Source organism: Phascolarctos cinereus, unplaced genomic scaffold, assembly GCF_003287225.1.
Source record: "Phascolarctos cinereus isolate Bilbo 61053 unplaced genomic scaffold, phaCin_HiC Scaffold_5;HRSCAF=322, whole genome shotgun sequence".
Taxonomy (NCBI): domain Eukaryota; kingdom Metazoa; phylum Chordata; class Mammalia; order Diprotodontia; family Phascolarctidae; genus Phascolarctos; species Phascolarctos cinereus.
In genome coordinates, this window is record NW_027555958.1 from 376035731 (window position 1) to 376048707 (window position 12977).

A 12977-nucleotide genomic window follows, 5' to 3' on the forward strand; every position below is an offset into this window, starting at 1 on the left:
TCTCATGTAATAAATTACAGCTCCTGCCAATAAGGGGGAGGAGGTGGAAAGAAGAGAGAGAATTATTGATTTTTTAAAAAATGACCCAGAGGTTACTTTCACTGAACCAACTAGTACTTGGGAGCAGTAAACTCACAACAGTCAACCTAAGTAAACCTGTAGAGAAAAACAAAGTCATTCAAGCAGGGCTGTCAGTGTGGGGTGAGGGTGGTAATAACCATTTCCAAAGCAGACAAAGAAAATTTTCACTTCTCCAGGAAAGCCCATAACTAAATCGATAGTGAAGGAAAAATGGATTTTTTGTTGTTGTTGTTCAAATGATGACAATGGAAAGCACTGAGTGTCTTTTCTCAACACAGAACAAGAGTGTCAGGGAAAAAATCAAGAGACAAAGGAAGATCAGAGGAAACCATTATCAAGAAAGGCAACAAGTGTTCAACTGCATTGATTTGCTAATTAACTATACAAGTTAGAAATCAGTTCCATGGGAATCCATGGGTTTCTATCTTAATAGACCAGATTTTTTGTTTTAGATTTTTCTTTCCTACATTTTATTTTTTTAATCAATGTTATTGGTATGTTGTTTTTACATTGCCTTTCCCCTTCCCCTCCTACCCCACAGTTCAAAAACACCACCCTGCAGAACAGTTTTCTCTTCACCAGGCTGCATCTGTAGACAATTCATTCTTGCCCTCCTCTGCCTGATGCCTCACTGTGGCTTGGTGCCCACGTGACGCTGGGCTCCAAGAAGGATGTGCCAATGAAACACAAACTCCAACAGCTGTGGGTCTGCAAAGGCTTTCAGGATGGGCCTCGTGAGGAAGAGGGTGCCTGTTAGGTGAAAAGCAATCTAAGTTCAAAGACTCTGTCACCAGGTGGCTTATATAGTAATGAATTTGGGGGTCATAACAATAATAGTTAATTTATATTAACTATATTTAAGGTTTGGAAAGCACTTTATATATATTATCTTATTTGAGCCTTACAACATCCCTGTGAGGTAGGCATTTTTATTGTCTCCATTTTATTTTTTAAATAACACTCTTCTCGGGGCAGCTAGGTGGCACAGTGGATAGAGCACCGGCCCTGGATTCAGGAGGACCTGAGTTCAAATCCGGCCTCAGACACATAATACTTACTGGCTGTGTGACCCTGGGCTTAACCCCATTGCCTAACCAAAACAAACAAATAAATAAATAAGTAACACTTTTCTCCCCAATTACATGTAAAAACAAATTTAACATTTTTTTTAAAGTTCTGAGTTCCAAATTCTATCCCTCTCCTCTTCTCTTCCCCCTTCCCTGAGACCATAAGCAATCTGATACAGTTCATACATGTGCAATCGTGTCAAACATATTTCCATATTACTCATTGTGAGCAAGAAGATTCAGACCAAAAAAAAAGAGTATAAAATTATTATCTCCATTTTACAGATGAAGAAACCGAGTTTGTGCCAGATTAAGTGTCCTGCCCAAGATCAAATATCAATGCCTGAGGTGAAATTCTAACTCAGGTCTCCCTGAACCCAAGTCAAGCACTCTATCCACTACTATAAGCTGCCTCTCCTAACAGCCATCCCAAATCATTCAGTAAGTCAGGGAAGGCTCATTATTTACGTTAATGGACAGAGTACACACAACAATCAGATTATTACTCCTTTAAGTTTTGGTCCTCCCTTGCACCCATTAGTGATGTAAAAGATTAAAGGCAGAGGTGAAATTGAGGGAACTCACAAAGGGGGAGCGGAATCTTCAGCTTCAAAAATAAGGCAGAATGTTCTCTAGGCAGCCAGCTTGCTTCATTTTGACAAGTGTTGTTTCTTTTCATTATTTATGACCATCTCAGAGAGTACACAATGTAATGTCCCCTGATGCCATTTGTAAAATTAATGAAACCTTAGTAGGAGGAAGCTTCCCTGGAGCAAAGGTTTTAATTGCCTAGCGCTGAGCAAAGGCATATGAGGACCAGCCTTCCAAAGTGAGAGTGAGAGTCGGCAACTTCACAAAACGACGGTTAGTGAGGCCTCAATCAATTTCAGTTCCCACTTTTTTTCTCGAGTAAGATGGAAAGCTAGATGCTAGGATTCAGTCACTGTTCACAGTCCTGCAGGCATGGAAACCAAAAGGTGCTTATCACACGTATATTAATTCTATTTAAGACTGAGAGAAGTCAAGCTATCCTCTTAAGATAAATTGCACGTTTCTAGGTATATATATTATAGTGTAACTAGACTCAACTATGGGTGTGGGCACTGGAATCACAGAACACAGTAAAGATGTAATAAGGTTTGACTGTTGGGCCCAGTAACAACAAACACACTTACAGGAGAAGTCGATTTCTATCAATGAACCCTGTAGAAAGCAAGGGTCTTTGTAGATTGTAAATGATGCCATCTGTCTTCCACTACAGGATGTCATTTTACATAGGCAAGCTGCCGATGGAGCAGGACGAGTAGAAAGTTTTGTCTTCATTTCACAGATGGAGTAACCGAGGCCCAGGGAGCATAAGTGAAAAGCTTCTGACACGCAAATAAGTGACCCAGCAAAGTCGGGACCAGGGTCTAACTGCTGCCTCTTCCAGCAGTGGTCTGTTAGGCTATAAAGCTACCAGCACTTTTTGAACTCTTTGTGGTAAGGACAGAGAAGTGATCAATCAGTCAATCATCATTTCTTAAGGTCCTGCTATATGCCAGGAGTTGTGCTAGGCACTGGGGAACAAAAGCAAAAAAGGAACAGTCCCTGCCCTTAAGGGGTTTACATTCTATTGGGAGAGACAACATATATATGTACACACATATACATATGTGTGTGTGTGTGTATATACACACACATATATATATGCATGTGTGTAAAAATATAGATTATATATACAAACACCTATATATGCATACACACACACACACACACACACACACACACACACACACACATTTCCCAGGCAAACTCTCATAGTATAAGTTGCATAGCACTACCAATCTCCATTGATTTAGTTTAGAGTTTCTTTAAAGGGAATGCTGTAACAATCAAATCACGGGTCTCGATAAAAAAAAAATGGTGGACATGGAAGCAAATATGGCCCACCAGTCTTGGAAATGCTAATTGGTAACTTGGCATTATGGGACTCTGAATGGCCTGCTGCATGGATGTTTTCCAGTGCTGGCTGGGTTTAGAAACCTGGTCTTCCAAGTCTGCCTGTTAGTCTAAGATTCTTTCCACTAGGCTATACCATCTGCCTTGGAGCCAGCTTCAGCTGGCCACTTTCTAAGTATCACTCAAGAACAGCAAGGCTATTGGCAACTGTTCCAAGGAAGAGTAAAGTCAAAGAGAAGAGAGGATCCTGGGAAGTATAATGATTTTCTAGTTTCAGGGCTACTCCCTGCCTGTGACACCCAGCTGGTAGCTTCCCCAGCCTGCATTCAAGGAGTCAAACCTCCTAATCTGAAATTACTGAAATGTCAAATAAATCAGTACAAATCCCCAGCAAGCATAAATAGGCAAGGTGCCTGTGAATGTCGTTTGGTGGATGAGTGGGCGTAGAGATCTAGACAGTGTACCAGATGCCCAATTTCTACCGGGCATGTCTGAGGCTCCCAACACCAGGAGGAGCCGAGAGCTCAACCAGCTGTTTTCACTCAGGTCAAAGGAACTAGACAATGAAGAGCAAGTAAAATGTTCACAAACATGCAGTAAGTCTCCAGCTGCAAGCTTTGTCTGATTGTTTCACACCTCTGAGAAATCACTCTGCTGTGCCAAATCCAGAGATCGGCACATTTGGAATCTGCTCGGAGCAAAATCAAAATCCACAGCAAAGCTAGTGGCCGGTGTCAGCCAGCCAACTAAACAAACCCGGCCCCACTGAAACCACACTCATTTCAGTCTCAGCAAAACCATCTCTCTGTGATCTACATAGCTCCTCTCCCCTCATGGTGCCTTGAAGAGTGCCTTTTACACAAAGCAAGTTCTCAATAAGGGTTGGCTAAATTCATGGTCCTTGAGCAACAGTAAGGTCTAGAGGAAGGCAACAGAGTCTGAGATAGAAGAGAAACAGGCTGAGAGTCAGGAAAATTGGGTTCCATATCTTGGACAGATCCTCTGGCTTGCTTTTCTAGTATAGGCAGTTACAGTTATGTCTTCTACTGATTTCATAGCATGATGAAAAGGTTCAATGACCTTCAATGACAGACTTAAAAGAGTTCTAGGTTCAGTCAGAAAAAAGGTCCTCACATTACGGTGATCCATATTTTTTGAAGGCTATCAAGGCTATCAAATCTTCGGGGATGGGATTATGTTTAAGTGAAGACTCTGTACAAGATCTAACAAGCTGAATAAAATGTGTTAAATCCAAGGTAGGATCAACAAATTTGATCAGAATCAGAATCTACAACCAGGAAGGGCTTTTAAGGGGCCACCTGGTCCAAGCCTCAGAGGCCTCCAGGGGTTAAGGTGTATAAGGCCATACAGCTAGGAAGTGGTAAAATCAGAATTCCAACCTAGGTCTTTGTGTGCACTATACCACGCAGCCTCTCACATGTCTCTCTCCATTCTGATTCCCTGAGTCACTTCAGTCTCCTTCCCAATAGACTGGGTTTTCCCCAACACAAGAGTCATTATCATATCAACAAGGCATTGCTGCATTTCAGGGGAAGTTCCTCTAATTCCTAATGAATTCTTGAGCTGTGCTTTAATTATCTTGGGTACTGAATCTCCATAAGTCCAGCCCCAAAGACAGCCAACTATGTTCACCTCTCTGTCCATCCATGCCAGATCGCTACCTAAAGAAAGAATTCTGCGCAACGTGCTTTCTTCTCCATTACCACACCCACTCAGCAGCCTCCAGAGGGAGTTCCCACTAGAAATTGCACAATTCTCTGAGCACAGAGAAACAACAAGCTTGGTTCCTGTTGACAGGAACTGCCAAATATTCAGGCAAAATGTCCTCTATCTCACAGAAAGATCACAAATATCATTAATGGTATTTCCCTAACCAAAATCTATCATTCAACACTTCACGCTGAATTCCCACAAAGAACACAAAGTAAAATGCTTCTGTGGCTCTTGTGTCTCTTTTATTCTTATCAACTTGACAATAAGCAAATTAAGGCTCCAGGAAAGTCCAGGTAACTATTTTCTGGTTAATGTTTTACAAAGCAATTTGGAGTTTGTTGTTTTTTAAAATCACTAACACAACATCTGTATTCTTCTGGAAAAATCAAGCAGAAATGATGGAATGCTCATCTGGAACAAATGATCCCATATCTCTCCTGAGGGGAAAAACACACCATCACTTTATTTCCCAGCACCAAGAAACCCAAGGAGTTGGGAAAGAGGTGAGCAGCTGTGCTGAATCCAGATGTGCCCATTATCCATCAGTGGTTTCCAAAGATGATTTGCCTTATGCAGAAAGAGAAGGCATTACACACTGCCATAGTCTCTAAAGACATCTTACAAAATGCTCCAAAAGTGATGCTATTGAGGTATTGGAGTTGGTAATAAAAGTAACAGAAAAAATACATTAATGCTTCTACTAATGAAGATGTATTCCAAGGATACTTTCTGTCAAACACTTCATTTCCAGAGGTAAAAATAATACATGAAGCCTTGAGACACATTCTAGGATGTCTGATGTGAGGGGAGGGTAAAAAAGAGTTGCCTTATAAATGTATCACTAGATTCATGGTAAAATTATGATAGCACAAGTACTAGAAAACATGCATTCATTGGAGATGATGTGGAAAGAGGCCTGGCTTTGGAGCCAGAGTACCTGAGTTCAAATCCCACGTATGGTTAACAATAACAATAGTAGTAGTAATAGTAATAATAATCACAATAATAATATTAGCTAACATTTGTATAGTGATTTAAGATTTACAGAGTGTTTTACATATGTGTTCTCTTATTTGATAACTACCTTATGATTCTGGGCAAATCTTTTAACTTCTCTAGGCTTGTTTTCTCATCTGTTAACTAAGGATGTTGCACCAAATGATATCTAGGGTGTCTTCTGGTTCTAGATTTATGATTTTACGACCCTATGAACTCTTCACACCAAGGGAGGAAGCACAGAGCTATAGTACGTGCTTTCTGAATAGTGCTGAAGAAGCTAATCTGTATTCTGACAGGGGAAGACGGGGAGGGTATAGAAAGGGGATCGACCAATGGACCTCTGCTGGAGCCATGGCCAGCTCCCAGTTCTGAACAAAGCTGTCTGCAAGAAAGGGGGGAGGGGAAAGAAATGAGTCTAGGGACAAACTCTGGAGACGCCATGACTTTGCCAAGGAGCACCCTGTTTATCAACCAAGTAAAAGCAAATAAATTCTGAGAGAAGTTGGAAATAAGCCCCTGCAACTCCATCTGGATGATTTACAAAGATTTTTGTTTGTTTGTTAACAAAGAATTCTTTATCAAGGGGTATCCATGGTGGAAGAAGCCCCTTTTGTGTCCACTGCCACGACTTAGGATCATAGGATTTAGAGCTGGCAGAGGCCTTAGATCACCCCACCCAGTCAGTCAGTCAGTCAATAAATATTTGTTAATTGCCTACCACTTCCAGGCACTGTGCTAAGCTCCTGGGTGCAAACAGCATTAAGACAGTTCCTGCCCTCAAAGGGCTTACAATGCAATGGGGAAAGAAGAGACACAAAAGGAAGCTGAAAAGGGGAGGAGGGTCGAGAAAGGTGCCCATGCATGGGGGAGAAGTCAGAAGGCCCAAAGTAGTGTGGGCAGAGGAGAATTGAGAGGTACTGAGCTGAGCTCCTTACTTAAATGGGAGGTTCTGGATTTCATGACTCCACCCTCCAATCAAGGGGACTGAGGGTGATGATGAAGTCCAGTCCCAGAGCTGATGGGATCTTCCAAGATGATGATGTTTTCCCAATAATGAGTTCTTGGGACATATCAGAGAAGCATCAGGGTGGTGCAGCCAGGTGAGAAATTATAAGGATGAGGAAACCAAGATCCAAAGAGGCTCAGGAGCACAGCTGGCTTTAGAACCCAAGTCCCAGACTCCAAATCCACTGCTCTTTCTATACCAGTTTAAGGCTAAGATTTATTCTACTGTCAGACATGAATACCTCTCAGACTTTTTTTGTTTTGCACACCAATTTGCCCAGAAGGCAGTTAGAGAACTGGGAAGGAACATTTTTCAGAACCCATCTGAGTCCCAAAGGTCAGCTTTGGCTGGGTTTCTAATCCAGATAGAATACAACAGCAAATATCCAACTTAGAAGTATTTCTACTGCTGTGTGACAAGGAGTTAAAATAAAATGTCAACTGTGCTCATCTGCTGAGATGAAAAGGTAAATCTGAATGAAGGGCAGAAAGGTTCCTCACCAGTCAACTCCATACCACAGCCAAGGATATGGCAAGGAGCCTTCCAGAGAAATGGATCAACTTCTCACCATTGAGCACAGACTGTGCGTAGCCTGAGGAAAACACCACATAGAATTTCTGGCCACAGGGGGACACTCTGGGGAGAATAATGGCCATAAAACAATTAAAGAGGGAACGGGTTAATCTGTAGCTGGTTATAATCCATATGTCAGCAGCCACGGCAATCCCACTTCTCCAGACATCAGTCATTGGTTTTTTAACCCAAGCAATTTTCTTTCCTTCTTTAATTGAAGGGGAAGGCGGGGGAGGGAGGAGGCTATGTAGGCATAAAGATCTGGCTGTGCCACATCTAAGGTCCTCTGGCAGCTTCAGAGAATTCAGCCTCTGGGGCTGAAGATGAATTTACTGAAGCTACCCTCCTGGGAGGGGGCATATTGTGACCAAGCTTCCTGCAGAACCTCCTGCCATCTGCAAAATTAAATTAAATAGTCCTTGCTTTTGAAATTCTGCCATCAGTGTACCAAAGGGAACATCTGAGTATACCAGGCATGGATGAAGTCTTTCCCTTTTACCAAACACACACAGATCATTAGGAGATTAAGTCTCTGAATAGCTAATGCACATTTCCATATAGAAAGGGAAGTTAAACACTCAGTCTAACACCCACTTACAAGCTACTGGAAGAGACCTGCGCTGCTTTCGTCACTGGCTTTGAGAGATGAATTTAGGTAGGGAAAGGAAAGAAATATGGCAAAAATGACATTCTTACCCTCTCCTGCCTTGTTCTAGCTTCACCTACACGGAGGTCAGTGGGAATGGGGAACCGGATGCCCAGGTATAAAGAAGCTCAAGGGAGGTGGTGGCTTCCATATGCCTGTAGGAAAACCTGCCCTGGGGTGGAAGACAGTCTCATTGTGGTCATTTAACTGTTTGGTTAAATGCTTGGTCTAGTTCATCATTAAACACAAATATATTAGTGACTAGACTGGAATTGGCTCCTGCAATAGTTGAAGGATGCTGCCCGGAGCACAAGACGATTACTCTTCTTATTTTGGGGCCTGCAGGCTATAACAATCTGTTGTCCACACTGGGACTCACCCCGGAACCAGGATTCTGGCAAAAGTCTCCAGTCATTTCACCACACCCCTGCCCTCCCTTCCCGTGACTATTTCTCAATGCCATCTGGAGAAGTATTCATGGAGTGTCTACTATGTGCCTCTCTGCCCCATGACTGCCAACCACAGTCTGGGCCAACATAGGTGAATGGAACAAAGGAACAAAGAAAAATTCAGGAACTGAGAACCTTAAGCACAGTAATATACCAAGTTGAAAAACAAAAAAAATAGCTGAAAATAAGCCGAGAGTGGACATGCAAATTATGTGTGAACCACATGCAAAGATACAGAAACTTTGAAGGAGATACTTGGTTTTATGTAATACATGCATATACTTAGATAAATATCATTCAAAAGCTCTACCCTACACTCACGCACCTTCTTAAAAAGGACAGAAGAATAAAAGCATAGGGAGATACAGAAACAAGATGGCTGCAAGTTAATGTCAGTAATAAAGGCTCCTTTAGCCAAATATACAGCTGGAAGGACAGTGGAGAAGAGTGTGCAGTATATTTCACACCTATGCCTATCCCTATGGAAACTTATTTTGGATGAAACCTGTGATTTCATTGGTACAGGGTCTGTACCTGCTAATGAGGAAACTCCCTCCACCAATGCAGATCCACCTTGTCTATAATTTAGCCTTAGAGTAATGCCTACAATGGAGGTGATGTGGCAAAAGTAGCCATGGATTTGGAGTTAGAAAACCTAAATCTGGGTCCTGGCTCTGCTAGTGACTAGAGGTCCTTGGACAAGGATCTCTGGGCCTCAGTTTCCTCATCTATGAAAGAAAGGTAATGGGACTAAACTATCTGCAAGATGCTTCTACCATGAAATAATTTTAGTCAAAGTCACTTCACCTCTCTGAGAATCAATTTTTTCATCTGGGAGCAATCATTCTTGCATAAGCTGTCTCTCAGGTTTGAGGAGGATCCATCTTGCAATAATAAAGGACTATGCTGATGGAAATGGAAGCTCTTCATTAAGGCAAACAATACCATGGTTGCTGGAGGTCCTCCCTTTCCCAATATTAACAGCTGAAGTAAACAGATAACACTGGCATTGGGGGAAGCATTTCATAGAAACAGCCAGGTAAACAAAAAGCTGTCTACACTCATTCACTGCCTACCCTTCCTCACCTTCCATTCACTTCTCAACCTCCTGCAATGTGACTTGATTGAAACAGCTCTCTCCAAGGTCACTTAGAATTGAGTTGCTAAATCCAAAGGCCTCTTCCCTGTCCTCAGCCTCCTGGGCCCCTCCACAGCCTCTGCCACTGTTGAGTACCCCCTTCTTCCTGGATATCCTCTATTCCTGGGGTTGTTGTACCACTGCTCTTTCCTGATTCTCTTCCTACCTGTCTTACCAATCCTTCTCTTTCTCCTTTATAAGATCAACAACCCCTATGCATGGTTTTGCCCCACAGCTCAGTCCTGGGCCTTCTCTTCTCTCTCTGCACCCTCACACTTGGTAATTTCTTTAGTTCCCCTGGGTTCAATCATCATCTCTATGCAAAGGATTCCCAGATCAATCAATACATCTGGCCCTAAGTTCTCTACTGAGCTCATCTCATCAACATGCCAAAATGTCCTACAGGTATCTCAAATTTAACACCAAAACTAGTTATTTCTTCCCCTTAAACCTACCCTGCCTCCTAATTCTCTGTTTCTGTTCAGAGTACTACCATACTTCTAGTCACCTATGTTTGTAATCTGGGAGTCGTGTTTGACTTTTCCTTCTCCTTCACCTCTCATTAATCAGTTTCCAAGTCTTATTCACTCTACCTAGAATATCTCTCACCTCTATGCCTTTCTCCCTATTCACAGAGCCACTACACAAGATAAATTTCTCATCACCATACTGCAAGAGACTTCTGATTGGTCTCCCTGCCCAGAGGCTCTCCTCTCTCTGATCCATCACCACACAGTTGCTAGAGGGATATCACTAAAGCTTTTTACTAAACTCTGACCATGTAATTGACCAACTCAAAAAGTTCAATGACTTTCTTTCTCCTGTGACAAAATACCAACTCCTTTGCTTGACTTTTAAAGTCCTTCATCATCTGGGTCCAACCTAAATTTCCACATCATTGCATGTTACTCTCTCTTTATATATTCTGTTTTCCATTCAAACTATCCTACTTGCTCCTCCCTGAACAGGACCTTTCAGCTCCCACCTTTGTACCTTTGCAGAGGCTGTCGGCTGTGCCTGGAACGCTCTCCCTCTTCACCTCCATATCTGGAAATCTCTAGCTCTCTTCAGGTTTCAGCTTCAGCACCTCCGTCTTACAAGAGGCCTACTCTGATTTCCCCAGTTGTTGGTGCCTCCCCCCAAATTATTTTATATTTATTTACTCATGTGCACATGTTTCTTCCCTCAGTAGACTGTAAGCTCCTTGAGGGCAAGAATCATTTTATTCTTGTATTCCTTCTCAGAACCTAGAATAGTACCTGCAGGTGCTTATTAATGCCTGCATTGAAGCATATCAATGCACTCCACAAGTATATGTGGCAATCTCCAGCCACAGAGCAACACACAAGAAACCAAAATTCCCACCTGCAGAGGCAATGAAGAACCAGGTCAAAGTCTGTAAAGAGGAGACAGAGGAGAAAGCTGATTAGGAAAAATCAGAGCAAGTATTCTCCAGAAAAATTCCTAGGCCAGCGTTATTATTCCTGGAGTCAAAGGGAAGTGTCCAGACCGGTCATGTCTAGTCATTCTTCAATGAGTTTCATTCCTGGCTTTCCCAACTTTCTCTACCTTCTTCCCCTCCCTTCTTTTCAGCTTCTTAGTATATGGTATCTTCCCCCATTAGAATGTAAGCTCTTTGAAGGAAGGGACTGTCTTTTTTTGTGCTAGTATTTATATTCCTGGCATATAGTAAGTGCTTAATAAATCGACTTGAAAATCTAGGAGAGAGAGAGAGAGAGAGAGAGAGAGAGAGACAGAGAGAGAGAGAGAGACAGAGACAGAGAGAGAGAGAGAGAGAGAGAGAGAGAGAGACAGAGAGAGAGGTTTACAAGCAGAAAACAAGCTATTGGAGGAAAAATAAAATGAAGCTTATGACCCTAGTACAGTACCTTCTACTCAACAAAGGGAGCCCTTGAAGATTTTTTGATTGATTGATAAGGGAGAAATATTAATGTGGACATACTGAGAAGACTGACTAGAGCTTTTTGATAAGTGCAAAAAGGCAGTAGAGTCCACTAGGGAATTCTTACCTCAGAGTATATCAGATGGACATTATACTACTGTTCTCTGGGACCTTCCTTGACTTCAGAATGGCTGAGAACCAGAGAAAGAGGTCATTTGATTTCAGGTCAGTAAGTCTGGGCAAAGCACTGCGTGCAGATGATCTGTTTTCAAAGAAACCTACAAGTCTGTAAGGCCTTCTGGGTTTTCTGGAAATACCCCCACACACACACACTGCAAACTGGTCCCAACAGGAGGATGTTAACACTGTCCTAGTGGGGCTGAGGCTTTAAGGAAACCAAGGACCCAGGGCAGGGAGAGGCAGAGTACGCTTTTCCAAGAGAAACATTTGTTATTTTCAGCTCAGGAAATCCGACGGCAGGGAACAGTGTGGCAGGATTTGTTTTCTTCCTTAGAAGAAATTTAAAAGCACATTATAGAAGGAGGGACAGATCTCTCTAGGAAGTAACTAACTTTCTTTACTTCCTGGGGGAATTGAAAAGGAAAGAGCAGCCTTAGATGCTTCCTGGAACTTTACCCAGATACTAACATCTTCTGAATACCCCACAGCTCCTCTGAACAAGGGTTCAATTCCCTCCATCAGTTATATCTCCCCAAATGGATTCAATGAGGGACCAAGGTGACAGCTCTTATTCCTGGACAAACTGTGGTCACTGGGGAGGAAGGTTGATGAGGTCCACTTGTCAAGTGAACCTCTGGGACCACTGCTGCCAGTCTTACCAGGAGTGGAGAACCTGCGGCCTCGAGGCCACATGTCACCTTCTAGGTCCTTAAGTGCAGCTCCTTGACAGACCAAACCTTACAAAACAAATCCTCTTAATAAAAGGATTTGTTCTGTAAAACTTGGATTCAGTCAAAAGACTGCACTTGAGAACCTAAAAGGTCACATGTGGCCTGGAGGCCGAAGGTTCCCCACCCCTGTATGGGCAGAGCAGAAGAGAGTAGGAAACAGAAAAAGAGTCTTCAGGAAGTCCATAAGGCCTTGCCTGTCCAGGAGGGATCTTTCTCAGCAAGAGAAAAGTGATGAAATTAAGGCAGCAGCAAAGAGAAGGGGCAGCACAGTCCCACTGGGCAAGTATTTCCTAAGCCACTTTTATGTGCAAAGGCCTCTGACTGGTTCTGGGGACACAAAGGTAAGAAAACCCAATCGGTATCTTTAAAAGAGGGGAGGCTATAACATTTAAATGGCTAAGTATTCAGTTATAGAGGAGCCACTGGAATTTTGTGTGTGTGTGTGTGTGTGTGTGTGTGTGTGTGAGAGAGAGAGAGAGAGAGAGAGACAGAGAGAGAGAGACAGAGAGAGACAGAGAGAGAGAGAGAG

General features: G+C 42.6%; 1 protein-coding gene across 11 annotated transcripts in view; it reads right to left on the bottom strand.

The window, feature by feature from the left end:
• The window catches only part of SRGAP2 (SLIT-ROBO Rho GTPase activating protein 2), a 254626-nt gene that overhangs the window by 172045 nt on the left and 69604 nt on the right, over nucleotides 1-12977 (bottom strand). The window lies entirely within an intron of this gene.